Source organism: Sarcophilus harrisii, chromosome 3, assembly GCF_902635505.1.
Source record: "Sarcophilus harrisii chromosome 3, mSarHar1.11, whole genome shotgun sequence".
Taxonomy (NCBI): Eukaryota; Metazoa; Chordata; class Mammalia; order Dasyuromorphia; family Dasyuridae; genus Sarcophilus; species Sarcophilus harrisii.
In genome coordinates, this window is record NC_045428.1 from 502,738,542 (window position 1) to 502,758,310 (window position 19,769).

At 42.8% G+C, this 19,769-nt stretch overlaps 1 protein-coding gene across 1 annotated transcript in view; it reads left to right on the top strand.

The window, feature by feature from the left end:
- Positions 1-567: 567 nt before the first annotated feature.
- The window catches only part of ARAP1 (ArfGAP with RhoGAP domain, ankyrin repeat and PH domain 1), a 109,628-nt gene continuing 90,426 nt past the window's right edge, over positions 568-19,769 (top strand). The window contains exon 1 of the mRNA XM_031961499.1: positions 568-647. The gene's annotated coding sequence lies outside the window, so the exon portion shown is untranslated. The remainder of the gene's footprint in view (positions 648-19,769) is intronic.

Below are 19,769 nucleotides of genomic sequence, written 5' to 3' on the forward strand. Positions count from 1 at the left end.
TCTTAACTGAGAAGTCGGGAGGCAGAGATGGGGAGGGGGAGCATGGGGAACAGCTAGGGAAATTTCCCGGAGGCGGGAGATTGGAATCGGTGTCCCTGGATTGCAGGCTGAGGGGCTGGGGTGAAGTGTAAGAAGGCTGGCAAGGTGGGAGAGGGCTAGGTGAGGAAGACTAAGAAGAATTTTGCTCAGCGTCGGGACGGATCAGCGGACATCCCTGAGGAAGGCGGAAACAGAGTTAGATCAGGAAAGGGAGCCTAGGGACCAACTCTTGTTTTGGCTTAGAGAGAAAGATGGTCTTCCAAAGTCTCACGAGGACCAAGTACCCGAGGCTACATTGGGACTCAAGCCCCATTCTTACGCCCAAGGCAACGTCTTCATCTCACCAACGTGAGAGCCAGCCAGCCTGCGAGGAGAGGAAGAGACGAGACAGAGAAACAGAAAGACAGCCCAGACGGACTCCGCAAGCGACAGCCTGACCCAGAGGAGGCGGGCCCGGCCTCCCCCAACCCCCTGCTCAGCCCGGGCCCCGGCCCCTCCCCGGGGGCGTCACGTGGGGCGGGCGGAAGCTCGGGGGGCCGGGGCTGCAGCTAGTCCGCGGAGGCGCTGAGAGAATTCGGACGCCTGGGTCCGCGCTGCGCGGGAGCCAGGTCAGTACCTCTCCTCGACCCCTGGTTCTCCCATTTTCCCGATTGATAAACTGAGGAATCTTATCTAGTCTCAAGGTGTTCTAGGATCCTGAGAGGTTACCTTTGACCCACGCCTGCCCCCCCTCCCCCCCACTGGTCATTTTATCCCGCCAGCAGCCCGTGAGGCGGCGGGGTGGGTGTGTGGGGGGCAATGGGGAGGATTCGAGAGCCAAAGAAGTAAGGCAGGGAGGCAGCCCCTAGCCAACCAGACCAGAAGGGCTTCCTGGAGGTAGCGTCCCAGGGTGCGGGAAAGGGGCTCAGGGAGCCCTGCATGGGGAGACAGGCCACTCGTTCTCTACCCTAGACTTGTATCCTAACTCGAGATAGGAGCTTGGGGTCAATCAGTTCTCTTTGGGTATCATTTTCTTCTGTAAAGTCCGATCTCCAAGTGTCCTTCCAGCTGTGATGGTCTGTGGCTCCCTCGGTGTCCCGGAGATCTGCGGCCCCTCGCTCGCCTTAGCAAGGGGAAGACACAACACACTGAAGTCCTTGTGGGCTGGCTTGGAGGGAGCAGCAGCCCTGAGTGGATGCCGGGAGCTCCTCAGGGGGAGGCTCCCAGGCCAGCCTGAGTCAGCCAGCCAGCCAGCGAGCCCCGAGCTCTGTTTCAGCAATGAGCGGCTCAGATTTGAGGGGGCTTGGGCCAGGAAGTTCCCTGGGGAGGGAGGTGTCTGGGAGGAGCTAGGTGGAGAGGAAGGGCGCTTCACCGAGGGTCCCAATGAGCCACCAGGATTGAAGTGCTTCTTGGGATTGTCACTACCTCCTTTGGGTCAGCGGAGCCCTCCACTTTTCTGCCGAAGGTGAGTCTTCTGGTGCTGGCAGGAGGCTAGGACAGTTTTAGTTCAGAATGGGGTCACGAGAGATCTGGACCCCGGACGTTGGAGGGACCTGATCCAGGCAGGACCTTGGAGTGATTAGAAAATGGAAAACGACAGGTGACCTGAAAAGCCGAACTTTAGGAGGCGATGTGATTGTGGAGAAAAATCCTAGTCCTGTGTCAGGAGACCTGGCTTAAAGTCATGCCTCTGACCCTTACTAGCCATTTGACTTCAGCCAAATCGCTCTTCAGCTCTGGGTCTCAGTATCATCATCTGTAAAATGGGGGTTAAAATTCCTGTACCATCCACTTCATAGAGCTGCGGTAATGAAAGTGTAGAGATGACACATGTCAACCTTAAGGTGCTATAGAAGTGGGAAGTTATGGTTAAACCTAGATGGGGCCCCAAACTCAGGACTTAGAGCTCAATAAGGTGTCATTTTCAGCTGGCTTCTTATGTGGGATAAGGAAGTCTCTCTCTAAGGGACCCTGAAGTCCAGGAAAGAATCTAGACCAGACTTTTTGGTTGCTATTTTAGGCTTCCAAAAAAGTCTCTTCCATCCTTCCTTCCAGATGTCTCTTCCTTTATGTTCTGTGACCATTCTGGCTACCCTCTGCAAGGGTCAAGTCCCTTTTCCCCTCTTCATCTTTGCCCAAGATGGTTTTCCTACTCTGAGTGTATGCTTCTTATCCCCTATCCAGATTCAGATTAAGTACCAGCCCCTCCAGGAAAGCCACCCTAACTCCCACTTCAACTTTGATCTATCCCTTCTTTGTGCTCCATTAACCCTTAGAACCAAAGCCTTGTTCTGCTTTTTTTCTATGTGAATTCAGTCTCTCTCATATTGTGATCTCCTTGCGGGTAGGATCTGAACCAACTCATCTTTCCTCCACCTCTTGCACAATCCTTGGGGAGAGAAGCATTTGGGCTGGAGGGGAGCATAGAGATGAGAGACTCAGAAGAGGTTGTGACCTATCCTGTTAGGCAAGATTTGGATCTGAACTTTTCACCATTCTCTGCCTGGGCCCTTAGCTATCCCCTCCCCTTCATCCTTAGCTCTCCAGCCCCGACACTCTCTCCCCTTACTCCCCTTCAGTTGGCTGGCTGTTGTCTAGGAGACTAGACTATAGTGGGACGAGTGGCTGAGACTCGTGCTTGCTCCCTTCCTAGACGTGACCCCAAGGATCACCCCAAGCTCTGTTCCTCTGAGGAGGCTTAGGGCCCTAGAGAAAAGAATGCCCTCAGAGAGCCAGCCAGCTAAAGGGGAGGGGGAGTTTCTGGGCTCAGTTAAAGCCCCCCCCCCCCCGACCCTGGGGGGACCCAGAGCTCTAAGCAGTCCAGGCCCGGGGAACAAATGGCTTCTGTTCCTAAGAGAGGGGGAGGGGGAAGAGGGAGCTGGGCTCCTGGCCCGTCCAGCCGCTGACCTCAGGATACAGCCACCCGTCACCACAGGGGGCTGACTCTCCTTCCTTTCTCACCCAGGCCTCTTAACCCTTGGGGCTCTGGAAGAACTTACCTTCTGGCCTTGGTCTAAAGGGAAGCCATGGTCTCTGGCTTCATTGATGCTCTGGTTTGAATGGGCTGGCCTTACTCTGCCCCTCCCAGGCTCTGAGGCCTTGGAAAGTAGAATTTACAATGTCCTAGGGCCAAGAGGTCTGGAGATTCTTAGGTTTGCAGTGAGAAGAGGCCATGCCGGAGCACTTCTAAGCCTCCACGAAAAGCCTTTCCCAGTTCCCTAAAATGCTAAGGCCTTCTCTTTGAGATTACCTTCCTTATAGCCTGTGTATCTCTTGTCTGTACATAGTGATTTACATACTGTTTTCTCCGTTTTGAAGGTAAGCTCCTTGAAAGCAGGATTCTTTTTGCCTCTCTTTGAATCCCTGATGCTTAGCACAGTGCTTGGCACACAGTAAGCATTTAATAAAGGTACATTAACTGACTGATGACTAGACAGGCTTTCCATCCAGCCTTTCATTACAGCTCTTCTGTACAAGAGTACAATTATTGCTATTTTTCAGGTGAGAAAATTGAGGTTCATCCAAGTCCAAGCTAGGAAAGCAGGGTCCTAGCTCATCCCTGCTCTGCCCTAGTCTTTCTGCAGGGGAAGGGTTTCCCAGTCTCTTCTGTGAAATGATGAGGGGGTCAGATTAGACTAGAAGATCTCCTAGAAATTCAGGGCATCTTGTCTGACCTGCATCAGAGCAGGGATCCTCCCTATGGTGTCAACAGCAAATGGCCAACTAGACTTAATGGGCAGCTCATCACTTCCCAGGACTGCCCACTCATCTTTGTGATAATAGTCATTGTTACAATGTTTTCTTTCTATCAAGCTTCACTTTGCCATTTTGTAACTTCTTCCTTTCATTCTGTCAGGCAGAATAACTCTAACCCTTTGAGGGCCCTGCCTTGTAGAGCCTCAGTTTGTTTTACTGGTCTTTTTTTGGGTGGGATGGGAAGCTGTGGGTTTTTGCCTCTGCACCCTTAGGGGCACCAGGACCCTCCTTTGGGCACAGATGGCGGGAGGTTCAGGAGCTATTCTGCTGGTTTCTTCTCTTTGATCAAAGATCTCATCTCATTTCTGAGACAGATGGACACAAAAGCTGCAATCCTATTTTTTCTTAAGGGACCATTTTTAACAATAACACTTCCTAAATGGATCATGGCGCTATTTATATTTTCCTGAGTTCCCTGTCTGAGGATCTCCCTGAAATTGTTCCAGCTGAAGCATCTTAACCTGGCTTCACTGGAACCCCTTGAATGTCAGAGACAGTCCGGGAGCCCACTACTGTGGTAGTTCCATTGGGTATCCTGGGGAAACTGAGCCCTAAACCTGGAGGGGATGCTTCACACCATCCTCCATTGAGAAAGTGATGGGGACAGGTGATAGGGGATAGGCCAGCCGGCCTGGGTCGGGCATGATAGAGAGAGGGGTTGTAGTTTATGTGGCTTCTCTGAGTCTAGTTTGTATCACTTAAGGTCTTAAAATGGGAAATTGGGGTAAAATGTGAAAAGCAGCTTTCTTCCTCTATCAAGGATCAGCATGATGTGCCAAGAATAGAGACTTGATTTTAATTCTTTTTTTTCCTTTTTTCTTTTTATTTTATTAAAGCTTTTTATTTTCAAAACATATGCATGGATAATTTTTCAACACTGACCCTTGCAAAATATTGTGTTGCAAATTTTCCCTTTTTCCCCAACTCTCTCCCTTAGATGGCAAGTAATCCAATATATGTTAAACATGTTAAAAATATATGTTAAATCCAATATATGTATACAGATTTAAACAATTATTGTGCTGCACAAGAAAAACTTGATTTACTTCTTTAAGCATTTCTTTAGATACCTACTGTGTGTCTAATTGTTCATCTGCAGAGATAAAAAGACAAAGTCTCTTGCCTCAAGGGGATTACACTATAATGTACAAAAATGTTTTATGTACAGAAATGTCTATACTACAAGGGAGAATGAGATCAGTGCAAAAGAGAGAGATTCATGAAAAGGGCTATGGGAAATGTGAAGTAGCAGAAATCCCTTTTTTAAAAAAATCATGATATTACTACATTTTATTTTATGTTAATAAATAAATAGAATTTTTGTCATTTTCCCCTAAAACATCAAATAAATTCTATTTAAAACAAGAAACATTTATTAATTCCCTTTTGTGTTTGCAGCACCATACAAAGACTAATGAATAAACATAAATGTTTGTGGAGGGGCTGCTCTCTGGACTTGCAGCTCAGAAATTCTTCTATTTTTTTTTTTTTAAAGTTTCAGTATCCTATTGTAATATATGTTTGGGAAATTGGGAAATATAGTCCACTAAAATTAATAAACACATCACACTAGTCTGATAGTATATATGATATTTTGAACTTATAAACCAGTGCCTCTGGAAGGAGGGAGAAGATGTAAGTTTCTTTTTTTTTTCCTTCTGGACTAAACTTGGTCATATAATTACCCAGTGTCCAGTTTCAAGGTTTTTTTGTTTTGTTTTGTTTTGTTTTGTTTTTTGTTTTTTTGGTTCTTTCCACTTACATTATTGTAGTCATTGTGTAGGAAAAATCTCTCTGGAATTTGAGGCCGGATAGGGAAGACTTCTTGGAGAGAGGTGTGATCTAAGCTAAACTTTGAAGGAAGGGAATTTTTATTGGCATGAATTGGTCTCCAGAATTCGGATGATCAACTCTTTGAGAATGAGAGGACAAGAGGAGGATTGGGAACATTAATGCAACCCAATTTGGCTGGAGCACAGGTTTACCTGAATGGGAGTAGATAGGTAGGTTGGAATCTACCTGAGGGCCTTGAGTGCCAGACTAAGAGGAGTATAACTTTGTTCTGTGGAGAGCCATTGGCAGATTTTGAAAGGTGGTGCTATGGCCAGATCCTGTGTGTTAGGAAGATCACTCTGGCAGCGCAGTAGATGGCAGAAGGGAAGAGACTGAAGGCACTCTGATGCCTATGTGAGTGAAGAGGAGGGAATAAATGAAAGGAGGTTTGATAAGGGAGAGTCAGCAGATTGAGCAATCAGATATGGAGGGTGGGTCAGGGAGAAGGAAGAATTAAAATTGGGAGGTGGGAGAAGATGATGGGTGGGGTTTTAGATATATGTTGCCTTTGAGATGAGGGGCGCCATAGAAATGAAGAACTGGAACTCGTGGGAGTGATTGGGGCCAGAGATTGAATTTATGGATTATCTGCATGGCAGTGATAATTAAATACATGAGAGTGAATGAGATCACCAAGAGAGAATAGCAAGTCAGCACTGGTGACACCCACTCAGAGGCAGTTAGAGGAAGAAGATTCATCAGTGAGGAGTGTTCAGCCAGCTTACAGAGAACCAGGAGAAAGTTTGGTGTCTCAGGAACCAGATGAGCTTCGGGTGCAAGGGAGAGGAGGCTCTTAGGAGTGCCAGATACTGCAGGGAAATCAAGGAGGAATGACCGAACAAAGACTCTTAATGCGGTTTAGCAGCTGAGCCAAGTTTTGGTGACTTTGGAGAGACTGGATTTAATGGAATTGGGGTAAAAATCTGATTGGAAGATATTTTGGAATGAGTGAGTGGGAAAAGTAGGAAACTAGAAAGAAGACAGTGGTGGAAGTAGAAGCAAGTGTAGACTCTTCTTCCCAGAGGATTGGGCTACATAGGTCAGAGAGAGATGGGATTAAGGGTTGAAAGAAGAGGGTGAAAAGTCTCCAGGGGAAAGGTTGAAATTGACACACAGGGACAATCCTTCTGCTCCTCCAACCTGTCTGACCATTCCTCCCTGGATAAGCCCCAGCAATTTAGAACTCACAATACTGCACCCCCCCAAGTATACATGTATTTTTTCAAAAGTATTTCATTTCAATAGTAGTTTATTTTATTTTTCCAAATACATGTAAAGATAGTTTTCAATATTCCTTTTCATGAAACTTTGGTGTTCTAGATTTTTTTCCCTTCTTCCCTCCCTAAGACAGCAAGCATGCTGATACAGACTAAATATGTACAGTAAAGACACCAATTCTAATAACTGTTCAGTTATTTCAGTTATGTTTGATTCTTCATGACTTGTAAGGTTTTCTTGGCAAAGATACTGAAGTGGTTTGCCATTTCCTTCTTCAGTTCATTTTACAGATAAGGAAACTGAGGCAGATAGGTTAAAGTTACTTGCCCATGGTCACATAGCTGGGTACCACTTACCTCCCTCTATACTAATAATGCCACCCATTTATATAGTGATTTAAGACTGATCAAGCACTTTACATATATTATCTTATTGCACTTTTACACCATGAGGCAGGTGCTATTACAATCCTGTTTTACAGATGAGGAAATTGAAGCTTAGATTCAGTAAGTTGTTAAGGGCTAGCCAGTAAATGTCTGAGGTAGCATTTGAACCCAGGACTTCCTGACTCCAGACCAGTGCTCTCTAACATCTGCACTATGTTGCCCTCCAGTAAAGAGAGATTGAAGATACAGGAGGGAGAGATAGCAGATAATTGATGGACCAGGGTCCTGGAAGACATATGGAGGGCTTGATCTTGGTAGGCTTTGAGAAGCCGTTGAGAATGGAATAGAGGGGGTGGCGAGGTTGAGGACCTGGAGAGCTCTTGAGGTGTTGAGATGCAAGGATTCATATCAGGATGAGTCTTCTTTGAACAGGAGGAGGTGAAATCTTTGGTTGAGAAAGAAGCAAGGATGAAGGTGGGGACTTGAGTTAGAAAGGTCATAAAATCATAGATTTAGAGCTAGAAGAGTTCATAAAGGCCTCTTAGTACAGCCTCTTGATTTTATAGATGAAGAATCTGAGGCAATGAAATAGTCAAACATCATGTTCCTGGTCACACGGCTAGTAATTGTTACAGGTGGGGTTCGTACTCAGTCTTCTTGACTCCAAGTAGAAGTAAAAGTTTGGAAAAGCTGCTGGTTCTCCTGGATGTAGGTCTGTGACACTCCTTATTCTTCACTGCTCTCTCATATGCTTCAGAGTTGCCCTCCTCAGCCCCAACACATCCCAAACAACTCTTTACCCCTAGACTTCTCCTATTTTTAACTTTGGTGCCATTTTGAATTATTCCTTTTCTTTAACCATTTCATATTTAATCAGTTATTTTTATTTTTGATAATTCTGCCCCTGTGCCATGTTTCACATATGTTCCCACCAATCCATTTCTATTGCTACACCACTATCCCCAGGTCCTTATTGTCCCATGAGAAGGATGTCAGAGTGGTACAATGGAAAGGCTTCTGTCTAAGACATAGATTCAAATTCTACCTCTGACACTGATCCTTTGTGTGATCTTGGGCAGGTCACAATTTTCTCATGTAAAATGGGGGAGTTGGGTTAGTGGCTTCTGAGGTCCTTTCTAGATCTTCTAGGACTATGGTGATAGACCACTAATTAATAGTTTTCCCACCGTCACTTCCTCCCTTCTTTAATCTTTGAGTGATAACACTACTTCTCTACTCATATAACCACTCCCCTGGTACAGGGTCTTCTCAACTTTGTGCCTGGGCTGTTGCAACAGCCTGCTTGTTGGTTTTCCTAACTCTAATCTCTCCTCACTGCAGCCCATCCTCCACTCAGCTGCCAACATGGTCTCTTTAAAGCAAGGCTCCAAGTCTTGTCTTAACCCTGGTACCCAATACAGAGCACAGCACACAGTGTGACTTTAATATTTATCATATTTTATTCTATTTTACCTCTTCTGATTCTAATTTCCTAATATGGAAAATGGAAATAATAGTTATTTTTTTCTTCTATGTCTTTATCATGGGTCATTTTATTTATTATTTCTTTTTAAAAGTGTAATTGTTACTGATATTTTGTTTCAGTTTATCTTCATCTCTGAATATATCCCTCACTACACCTTTACTTAGCCAGATATCTCTTGTAACAAAGAACAAAAAAAGGAAAGGGAAAAAAAGCAGTTCAGTAAAATTAATCAAAAATATCAACTGAATATGATAGTATCTGCTATGTTCTACACCCATAGTTCCCAAGCTCTGCTGCAGAGAAACAAGGAAGGTCCGTTTTCTTAGCTTTTCTCTAAGATGAAGGCTGGTTATTACAATTGACTAGCATTCAATTCCTTTGTTTTTTTTCCCCATTATTCCTTCCATTTGCATTGGTATAGTCTTTATATATATTGTTTTCTTCATTCTATTTCTTACCTTCTGCATCAGTTCATATAGTTCATAGGAAATAATAGTTTTTGCACTGCCTACTTATCTCACAAAACCATGGCTAGAAAAGTGTGTGAAGATGGTAAATCCCTGTAGAAAACTGAAATTACTGAGTTTAGCTCCCTCCATTAAAGCTGTTTGCTTCCTGGGTCTTGGTTCCTGACCTCTGAAGGGAAGCAGACAGACTCAGTTTTAGTTCTGCCACTGCCTTATCAAGCTTTGTCTATGTCCCTTTTGCTCTGGGTCTTAGCTTGTCCATCTGTAAAGTAAAGGTGTTGTTTTAACTGGTCTTTTTAGCCCCTTTCAGTCTTTTAGGCTCTGATCCAAGATTCTGGCTTTAGGGCCTCTCCCAGCATCAACCCTGCTCCCCCAACCTGAGGGGGTGGGGTATGTGGATGAAAACTAGTTGGACAAGATTGGTGAGATTGTGGTTGGAGAGAGAGGCTGAAATCATTTCTCTGGGGGAGGAGGACATTGACTGAATCCTATAGGTGAGAGCAGATTTCCTGGACAGAAGGACCTCTAGAGAAGAAGGAAAGACCCGCCCCTTCCAGGTCTGCCTTTTATTCCCTGCTTTGAGCTCTACCTTTGTGTAGGGTATAGACTGTTAAAGCAGGAAGAAATCTTAGAACACTGAATGTTAGAGCACACTTCAGCAAACTTTTATGTGGTACCTGCTAAGAGCAAGGCCTTGGACTTGCTGCTAGGGTTACAAAAGCCCAAATCAAATGATTGTGTCCTGAAGGAATAGATATTCCTCTTAAGGATGCAACATGTACAGAGATAAGTAAATAAAAAAATTAAAAGATAGAGAGTAAGAACCACGGGAGAGAACATTAATAACTGTTCTCACACTCCTCTCTCTGGGTGTAGTTAGCTCTCTTCATCACAAAACCATTGGAACTGGCTTGAATCATCACATTGTGGAACAGAGCCATGTCCATGAGAATTGATTATTGTATAATTTTGCTGTCACCATGTACAATGAATGATCTGGTTCTGCTCATTTTACTTAGCGTCAGTTCATGTAGGTCTCTCCAGGTCTCTCTGTATTCATCTTGCTGATCGTTTCTTATAGAACAATAATATTCCATAACATTCATATAATATAAAACTTATTCAGCCTTTCTGCAACTGATGGGCACACACTTGGTTTCCAGTTTCTTGATACTACAAAAAGTGCTGGCACAAACTTTTTTGCACATGTGGGTTCCTTTGGTAGGACATCTTTTCTGGTTCCCCAGGTCCTAATGCCTTGTGTTTATTTGATATTGTATATGCTTATAGATAGACTCGTGGTAAATAGAGTGTAAGTACTTGAAGGGAAAGCATTGTTCCATTTTTTTTGTCTTGATATCTCCAGTGTCTAGCACATTGTAGGTACTTAAATGCCTGTTGATTGATTGATTGTGATATTGGTATGGCTAAGTGGTGCAGATGATTAATTCCTATGCTTGCTACCTTTGGTAGGACATTTTTTCTGGTTCCCCGGGTCATAGAGTGTAAATACCTGAAAGGAAGGCATTGTTCCATTTTTTTGTCTTGATATCTCTAATGTCTAGCACATTGTAAGTACTTAAATGATTGATTGATTGATTGTGATACTGGTATAGCTAAGTGATATAATCGATAATATTTTGGACCTTGAATTAGGAAAGCCTGAGTTCACATCCTGACTGAGACACTTAATAGCCTTGTGACCCAAGGTAAATCATGTAACCCTAGGCTTTAATTTACTCATACTCATAATTTAATCATACTCATATCCATACATCCTCATTGTGAGGATCCAGTGAATTAATAGTTGTAAAGTGCTATGTTAATGCTAGTGATGATGATGATGAAAGTAACAACAAAAGTAATAGGTCTTTGTGACTGGAAGGGAGGCAGCATAGGTGGAGCTGAGTAACAAAGGGCTTGAAATAAATCCCTGACACCTGAGATGCTGGGTGACCTTAATCAAGTCCCTTTCCTGTTTCTCATCTTTGCAATGAAAATGGTGAACTGACTGATTTCTGATGTTCTTTCCAGGTCTGGCATTCATTATTTGATAGAATATAAGCTCTATGAGAACAAGATCTGGCTTCCCTAGCACTAAGTATAGTACCTGAAATATAGTAGGTACTTACTCATTGCTTGTTGGATTTTGGGTGATGTATAGTTCTCACATTTTATGTTCTGGGGTCTCTTCTGGTTCTGATGGTCCTTGTTCCCTTTCAGCTCTGACAATCTATCTTTTTATGAATTTTATCTCCTGCTCCCTTGGTCTGGAAGCCTGGGAAAAGGAAAGGTGAAGAGTAAAGGTCCCAGATTCTGGGCTCAGCCTGGGGATAAACCCAAGTTCTGTCTGTCAGGACTAGAGACAGTAGCTGATTGATAGCTCCATGGGGAGTGAACCTGGGATTTGGGGGGCATGTTTATCTTGGAAGATTGACCAGCCAATAAGCTTTTATTAAATGCTTCTTATATGCTTTGCACTAGGAATACTAAATAAGGAAGTTTACCTTCTGTCAGATGTAGCTCCCATCAGCTCCCAGGGCCTCTCAAGTGAGAGATGAAGGAAGGTGAGGTTGGAGGGAGTCATTCATGTTAGATCATGTATATAATAGAAAGGAAGAGAGAAATAATAATAATAACAGCTCTCATTTCTCTATCAATAATCTGAGTCATTAATAGGAACAAGAACCAACAAAGTCCCACTTTGAGGTTTATAGAATGCTTCAAGGATTTTATTTTATCCTTAATTAGTTCCCTAAATTAGGTGGTAGAAATATTTTGAGGAATAGGAGACCAAGGCTTGGATAAGGTCACATGTGATTCAAGGACACATAAGCAGCCAAGTTGTATCTGGACCTTCATTCCTCTGATTCAAAAACCTAGGGCCCCTTTCATCAGGGACAAGGGCCCCCATAATGCACCATCATCCGCTCCAGTCATTGGCCTGAAAACCCATTTTTGCCATCCCCAGGGTCCCTAGCATTGGCAGAGAGCATGAGGGAGGAGGGGAAATTGGAGCAGTTGTGTCTCATGTTCTTAGTTTGGGTTTGGGGGTGGGGAACAGCCCAGACCAGGTCCCCTCATTATCTCCATTCTGGACAAGGGCCAAGAGTCAGGTGATATAAGGGATCTTAGGTCTAGTATCATAGTCTCTACTTGACCACTGATCACTGGGATCTCAGATGGTCTTGACTTTTTTTTTGTAGTGATGCTGGTAATCTCTGAAGTCTTTAAGATTCTCAGGTTGTCTGCCTTTTAACCCAGACCCTTAGGGTATTTGGGATCTTGGCTGAGGACCTTGACTGAAAAAAATTGAGGCCATTTGCTGAGAGCTCTCCTCCCATCCTCCTCAAGTTACTTGTATTTTCATTCTGCCTCCCCTTTCATCTTGCCTCACATGAAGAGTTGACCTTTCTCCTTGTCAAGGGAAACGCTTCTACATGCACAAGCCATCCCATCCCATCTTGTCCATCTCTATCATCCTCACTCTCTCTCTCTCTTCAGTCTCCCAGTCACTTACAAAAATGTCTATGTTTCCTCCACTCTCAGAAACTCCTCACTGTCCATTCTCAATAGGTATAGTCCCATGTCTCATTTCCCTTTCATGGCTAAACTCTTGGAAAAGGCCCTGTACTCCTCCACTTCCTTCCCTCTTACTCTCTTCCTAAATGCAGTCTGGCTTCTGACCTCGCCATTCAGCTATAGTTCTTTTCTCCAAAGTTACTAATGATCTCTTAGTTGCCAAATCTTTTTTAGTTGCCAAGTCTTTTCTCGCTTCTCATTCTCTTGAGCCTTTCTGCGAATTTTGACGTTGTGACCACTCTTTCCTACTTGGTACTCTCTTCTTTTTAGATTACTATTCCTCTTTACTTCTTTTTAGGTTGCCACTTTTTAGGTCCTACTCCCTCCTGGTTCTCTTCCCACCTTTCTGACTATTCCTTTTCTTTTTTCTTTTTCTTTTCTTGCAGAGGCAATTGGGGTTAAGTGATTTTCTCAGGGTCCCATGGGTAAGACATATAGGTAGGTCCTCCTGGATTCAGGGCCAGTACTCTATTACTGTGCCATCTAGCATCTCTGACTATTCCTTTTCAATACCCTTTTGCTGAATTTGCATCTAAGTTTCATTTACTAATCATGGTATCCTCCAAGGCTCTGTTCTGAACTCTTTTCTCTCTTCCTACTGTAATGTTTCACTGGGTTCATCAGCTCCCATGCAGATGACTCTCAATTAATTTTCTAGCTTTAATCTTTCTTCTGACTTTTGGTCTTGAATCTCTAACTGCCTGTTGGACATCTTTAACTGCTTGTCCCATGGACATTTAAAAGTTAACATGTGTAAATTTGAACTCATTAATTCCCCTCCTCCAAATCTTTCTCTATTCCTGACTTCCGTATTATTGTTGAGGGCACTGCCATCCTCCCATTTACCTAGACTCACAATCTAGTCATTATCCTTCCTTTGCCCATAGCCAAATCTGTTGCCAAGTCTTGCTGATTATTTCTTTTATTTTTATAATAGCTTTTTATCTTTCAAAATACAAGCAAAGATTGTTTTCAGTATTCACCTTTGCAAAACCTCATGTTTCAAATTTTTCTCTCTTCTTCTTCCTTTCCTCCCTTTCCTAGACAGTAAGTAATCCAATATAGGTTTAACGTGTGCATTTCTTCTAAATATATTTCCACATTTATCATGCTGCACAAGAAAAATCAGATGAAGAGGGGAAAAATGAGAAAGAAAAAAACAAGTAAGCAAAGAACAACAAAAAAAGGCGAAAATACTATGTTGTGATCTACATTTGGCCTCCATTGTCCTCTCTCTTGCTGATTCTTCCTTTTCAACTTCTGTTGTACAAGCCACCTTTTCTGTTCTAATAGTGCCATTAGCCTGGGGCAGGCCCTTATGACCTCATGCTCAACTATTGCAATAACCTGCTGATGAGTCCACTTGCCACGAGTCTTTCTCCAGTTTGGTCCATTCCCAACTCAACTATCAAAGAGATCTTCCTAAAATTCAGGATTAACTGTATCACCCATCCCACCATACCCCAATTCACTAAGCTATAAGGCAGCTGGGGGCTGCCATAGTGCACAGAGCTCTGGGCTTGGAGTCAGAAAGCCTCATCTTCCTGAATTCAAATCCAACATCTGACATTAGCTGTGTGACCCTGGACAAGTTATTTCACCCTGTTTGCCTCAGTTTCCTCATCTGTAAAATGAGCTGGAGGGCAAACCACTGACTGTATCTTGGCCAAGAAAATCTCAAATGGGGTCATGAAGAATCAGACACAACTGAAAGACCCAACGACAACATTCACTAAACTCTTAGCCAAAGTCACTGACTTCCTCCAAAATCAACTCAAGATCAACTATAAAATTCTCTGGCTTTTAAAACTTTAGAATTTGCTCTTCTACCTTTTTAGTTTGTTTCCCTCCCCCCCCCCCCCACCTTATCTCCCTCCACATATTAGAAAATCCAATGACACTGGCCTCCTTGCTGTTCTTGGAACAAGAACTCTATCTCTCAACTCTAGACATTTTTTCTGGCTGTCTCCCTCACCAGAAATACTCTCCATCATCTCTGTCTCCTGGCTTTCCTGGCTTCCTTCCAGTCTCAGCTCAAATCCTCTCTCTGCCAGTCTTCCCCACCCCCATCATGCTAGACCCTTCTTTCTGGGATCGCTTTGGATATTTCTGCTCCATTTCTTGTATATCGTTTGCATGTTGTCTCTGCTGTTAGACTATGAACTCCTTTAGGGCAGGCATTTTGCTTTTGCCCTTTTTAGTATTTTCAGAAGTTAGCACAGTACCTTGCACAGAGCAGGTGCGTAATAGATACTTGTTGACTTGATTTGTGATCCTCAGCCAGAGAGGCTGGGTCTCTCAAGAGGATCCAGTCCAGTCCCTGCATTATGCCCATTAACCAAACTCTTCTCTGATCCTCCCCTGTACTGATGAGGATCTTTTGCTCCACCTTGATTGGCACATCATTGCCCTCCTTCCAATGTCTGTCTCATTTCTTTTCTCAAGTCTCCCACCACTCCCTAGTCCTCTCCCCTCAGCAGGGGACTTCATTTGACATTTCCCTGAAAGAGAGGTGGCTCATTGACAGCTCCCCCTCCTTTCCAATGGTACACTTTTAAAACAGCATTATCCCTCTCTCTCTCCTCCTTGGCTCAGAGGGTGGTGCTTCTTGCTAATGACAGCCCTTGATTCCTCCCTCTCCCATCATTTCCTCTTCCTCAATAATTTTCAGCCTCTTCTTATCTAGGTTTATTAGCTCCTTATCTGATGCCTACTAATACACTCAGAACTCCTCTATCCTTTAAAAACAAACAAACAAACCAACTAACTCTTCTTTGGACCCTACCATCACTTCAAGCTCTCATCTTCTATTTCTCCTCCCTTTCACAGCCAGATTCCTAGAAAAAACATGCTGTATATACTTGTTGACTCCACTTTCTCATCTCCCACTCACTTTCTCAACCCTTTGCAATCTGGTGTTTGTCCCTACCATTTGACTAAAACTGCTCTTTTCCACCTTCCAGTTCTGATGATTCTCTGTGTGTCTCTCTCTATCTCTGTGTCTCTTTCTGTCTATCTATCTCTGTCTCTCTAGCCCTCTTTCTCTCTCTCTCTTTCTCTCTCTTCAGCTGTCTCTGTTTCTGTCTTTCTCTCTGTCTTTTTCTGTTTTTCTCTTATCTCTTGTCTCTTTCTTTCTTTTTCTCTCTTTCTCTTCTCTGTCTCTGTCTCTTGCCTTCTCTCTCTCTCTCTCTCTCTCTCTCTCTCTCTCTCTCTCTCTGTCTCTGTCTCTCTCTCTCTCCCTTTTCTTCTCTTCCTCAGCCCATCCCCCTTAAATCTAATGAATGGCTTTTTCCCTCAAACTTCATCCTTCTTGACACTTGACCACCCTTTCCTCCTCAGTATTTTTTCATCCCTAGGTTTTCCTGACACAGAAGTCTTCTGGTTCTCCTTCTGTCTCTTAGACTAACTCTTTTCCTCCTTTACAAGGTCACACTATCCACATGTTGCCTTCAGAGTTTTTTTTTCTGAACTCTTTCCTCTCCTCCCTCTGTACCAAAATTCCTTAGCTGGGGTCAGGAAATCAAAATTGTTTGTGGTGACTGTATTTCAATAAGATTGGTTTCCTTCGTCATCTTTTGTATTTTATTTTATGTATTTTAAAGTATTATTTTGAGAAAGGGTCCATAGACCTCACCAGATTGCTCAAAGATTCAATAAAAGTTTAAAGATTCCTATTCTACTGTCTCTGGGGTCTCATCAACTCCTAGGGGTTCAACTATCATATCTTATTTGGTCCCAGACTCTTTCCCTCTCCATAGTTCTGACAATTGTTTATGTAACCCTCCTTTAGGTCTAAGTCATATACTCTTGGGAGTTTGTTTTGGCTTCATCATAATCCAGCTTCACCACCTAGAACATACTCTTGACTTTATATTTTTCCTCTAATTCTATAGCTAATCAACTGCCAAATGTTTTCAGCCTTGTGTCCTCAATATCCCTTGCATCCATCCCTTCTCTCTTTTCAAACCACATTTACCTTAGTACAGAATCTTCTTCCCTTTCATCTGCATGATGGTAATAGGTCCCCATGCATCTCAGCTTTCTTTTCATTCTCCAAAGTTGTCAAATTGTTATTCCTAAAGTGCAGATAGAATCATTTTATTTCCCTGCTCAGGAAACATCATTGGCTCCCTATTTCTTTTGGGGTAAAGTACAAACTTTTTTGTTTGACCCTTACAACCATTCACAGTCTGACTCTAACCTCTCTTTCCTGGGTGACTACATATTACTCCCTGATGCATATATTGGCTTTATAACAGTTAGGCTAGCTTATTTGCTGTTCTGTTTCCTAGGGATTCCATTTCCCATCTCTGTACCTTTGCTTGGGCTGTTTCCCATGTTTGGGATGTTCTTTCTTGTCACATTAGCTTCTCAGAACCCTAAGCTCCCTTTGTTGTTTGTCCTTCATTCTCAGAGAGGACCAACCGGTGACATCAGGAAGGTAATGTCTTGATTTGCAAGTGAGTTGGCTTGTAAGTAAGGCAGAGTTGTACAAAGTCATCAACTTCATTGTTCTTCACAAGTCTTTTTCAGACTTCAGATTGTCATCTGAGTCCAGTGGCAAGATACAGATCAGGACAATTGAAGATGACTCTGGATGCAGTCGGAGGTCCTGATCTTTTTAAGCTAAAGTTTTTCCCAGGTCTTAATTTGTATGAGGCAACCCCCATTCAGTGATTTAAGACTAGGTAAAAAATGAAGTAAAAAATCTCCTGGTTTGCCTTCAAACTGGTAGTTCTAGGATTCTGGCCAGGACAAAACAATCGCTATTTGTGCTCACTCTCAGCCATCAAAATCTAAATAATGATCAAGTGAGGGTTGGGCTGGGACCTATTATTGACCAATCACTAAACTTTTTCCACCTTTCACCATCCCTGTTGCTGAGGGGCCACCCCCCATCCTCCTGGTACCCAGTTCCGGACCTAGGAGTTACCCTGGATTCCTTACTCTCTCATCCCCCATTTCCAATCTGTCGCCAAAGTCTGTCAGTTTCCCCTTCGTAGTATTTCCCAAGTATGCCTTTCTTTCCTGACACTGTCCCAATCCTAATACAGACTCTCGTCCTCCTCCTTGAACTTTACTCTGTAAGTTGGGAAAGAAAAAGCTATGCAAAACCAACCAAGAAAGCAACCACTTTTGATATAGTACGCAACTTTCTGCATTAGTAGTTCCCTATCCCAAAAAGAAGGAAATGTGTTTTATTATTTGTTCTTTGGGTCCAAGATCCCTAACTCCTCCCCTTCCCTTTTTAAGTTTTTCAACTTAATTTTTAAAAAATGAACATGCATTTATTTTCTTTCATTCCAAATTCCTTCCCCCTAATAAAAATAAATAAGAATAAAATCCTTGTAACAAATCAGCATAATCTGTCTGCATAGTCAAGTCACCCGGGCCTTCAAATCTCTCATTCTTCCTTCTGCTTCCATCATATCTCTGACAGGATCTGGGCAGCTGCCCCATCATAGTGGACTCATAGTGGGCCATTGCATGGAGACAATTTCTTAAGGCAAACCCCTCATTTTACAAAGGAAGAAACAGTCCAGAAAGAAAATAAATTTTTCAAAGGCTTTCCAATAGCAGTGGCAGAGTCCATCCAACACCCTTTTCTACATCATCCTACTTTGACAGAGGCTTTTAAAAATCATGGCTTTTGGAATTAATTCTAATAGGTTAATTCTCATTTTTGGCTCTCTTTTTATGTGAGGCCTCCATGAGTGTCTCCTTATAAATGGCAGATGACCCAGCATTCTCAAAGGCTGTACTGTTGGTACATGTCAGACCCCACCTATATGGAAGCTCATAGAACTTGTAAAGTTTGTGCTTTTATAATCCCAAGGTTCTATGAGCTCCCAGCTCTGAGGTTCTCTGACTATGAATATAAGTTCTAAAGGTTCTAAATTTCCAAAAAAGTACAGTCAGCTTTGGACTGTATACCTGTCAAACGGGAACCAGCTTCTCCCATTGCCAAGATACACAGCTCCACAACTTTGGCCCTCAGGGGATAAACCTTTTTTTTTTTTTTTTTTTTTTTTGGACTACTGCTCTTTATTAAGAACTATCTGCTAAGGAAGGAACAGAAAAAGAAACTGAAGTGTGTGTAATTATAATGACCAAGAAACTTGGCTGTTTTTTTCCTTGGAGAAAAATGTACCTCCCTCTTTTTTTTTTTTTTTTATAGAGGCGGGGAATAATATTACTCAATCCACACTGGCCATTTCATTCCTCATCTTTGTCCCTTTATATAAGCCTGGAACATTCTTCTGTGCGAGGTCTTTTCTAATATTCCCATTTGTTTTGTGATACCTCTCCCACCCCCCTTTGTCTCTTGGAGTCATTTCTTTGTGTGTGTATTCTTCCTTCCTATTCTCGCTCCTCCCCATATTTTGAGCTTCTTGAAATAAGGATGGTTTCCATTTGTTTTCTTTACACATTAGGCACTTAGTAATTGCTTATTGAATTGAGCAGCAACATTAAAGAAATCATGGATCCTTGATATATAATGTAATAGTAATTAATGGTGATAATCTGAGAGTGAGTAGTGGGTTATAAAGGAAAAGCCAGGAAAAATAAGTTCAAGTTTTGCTTCTGACATATATAAAAGCTTTGTGACCATGAGCAAATCATTATAATTTCTTGATGGCCCCAAGCAGCTTGAAGATTTTAAGTTGCAAAAGAGTGGCTGATCCATACCAATGGAAGGAATTTCCATACTGGAAGTTCCCCTCACCCCCAATAAAATCACAGGTCTGAACAATCTCCCTTATTGCCCCTACTCAAATCAAAAAAATCTGAAAATGGAAGAAGGAGATGACCAGGTATAACTAAACTCAGGTGATTTGGAAAGATGAAATAGGAAAAAGAAGATTTTCATTAGGGAGGATGAATAGTTTATAGGAGGCTATGACAAGTAGAAGAGGTAGTGATACTTATACCTTCTGTTACTTTCACACAAATGTGCATAGGAGCCAAAGCACAGTGGAGGATTGGTTCTTGGGTAACCTTGGACAAATTGCTTAATTGTGC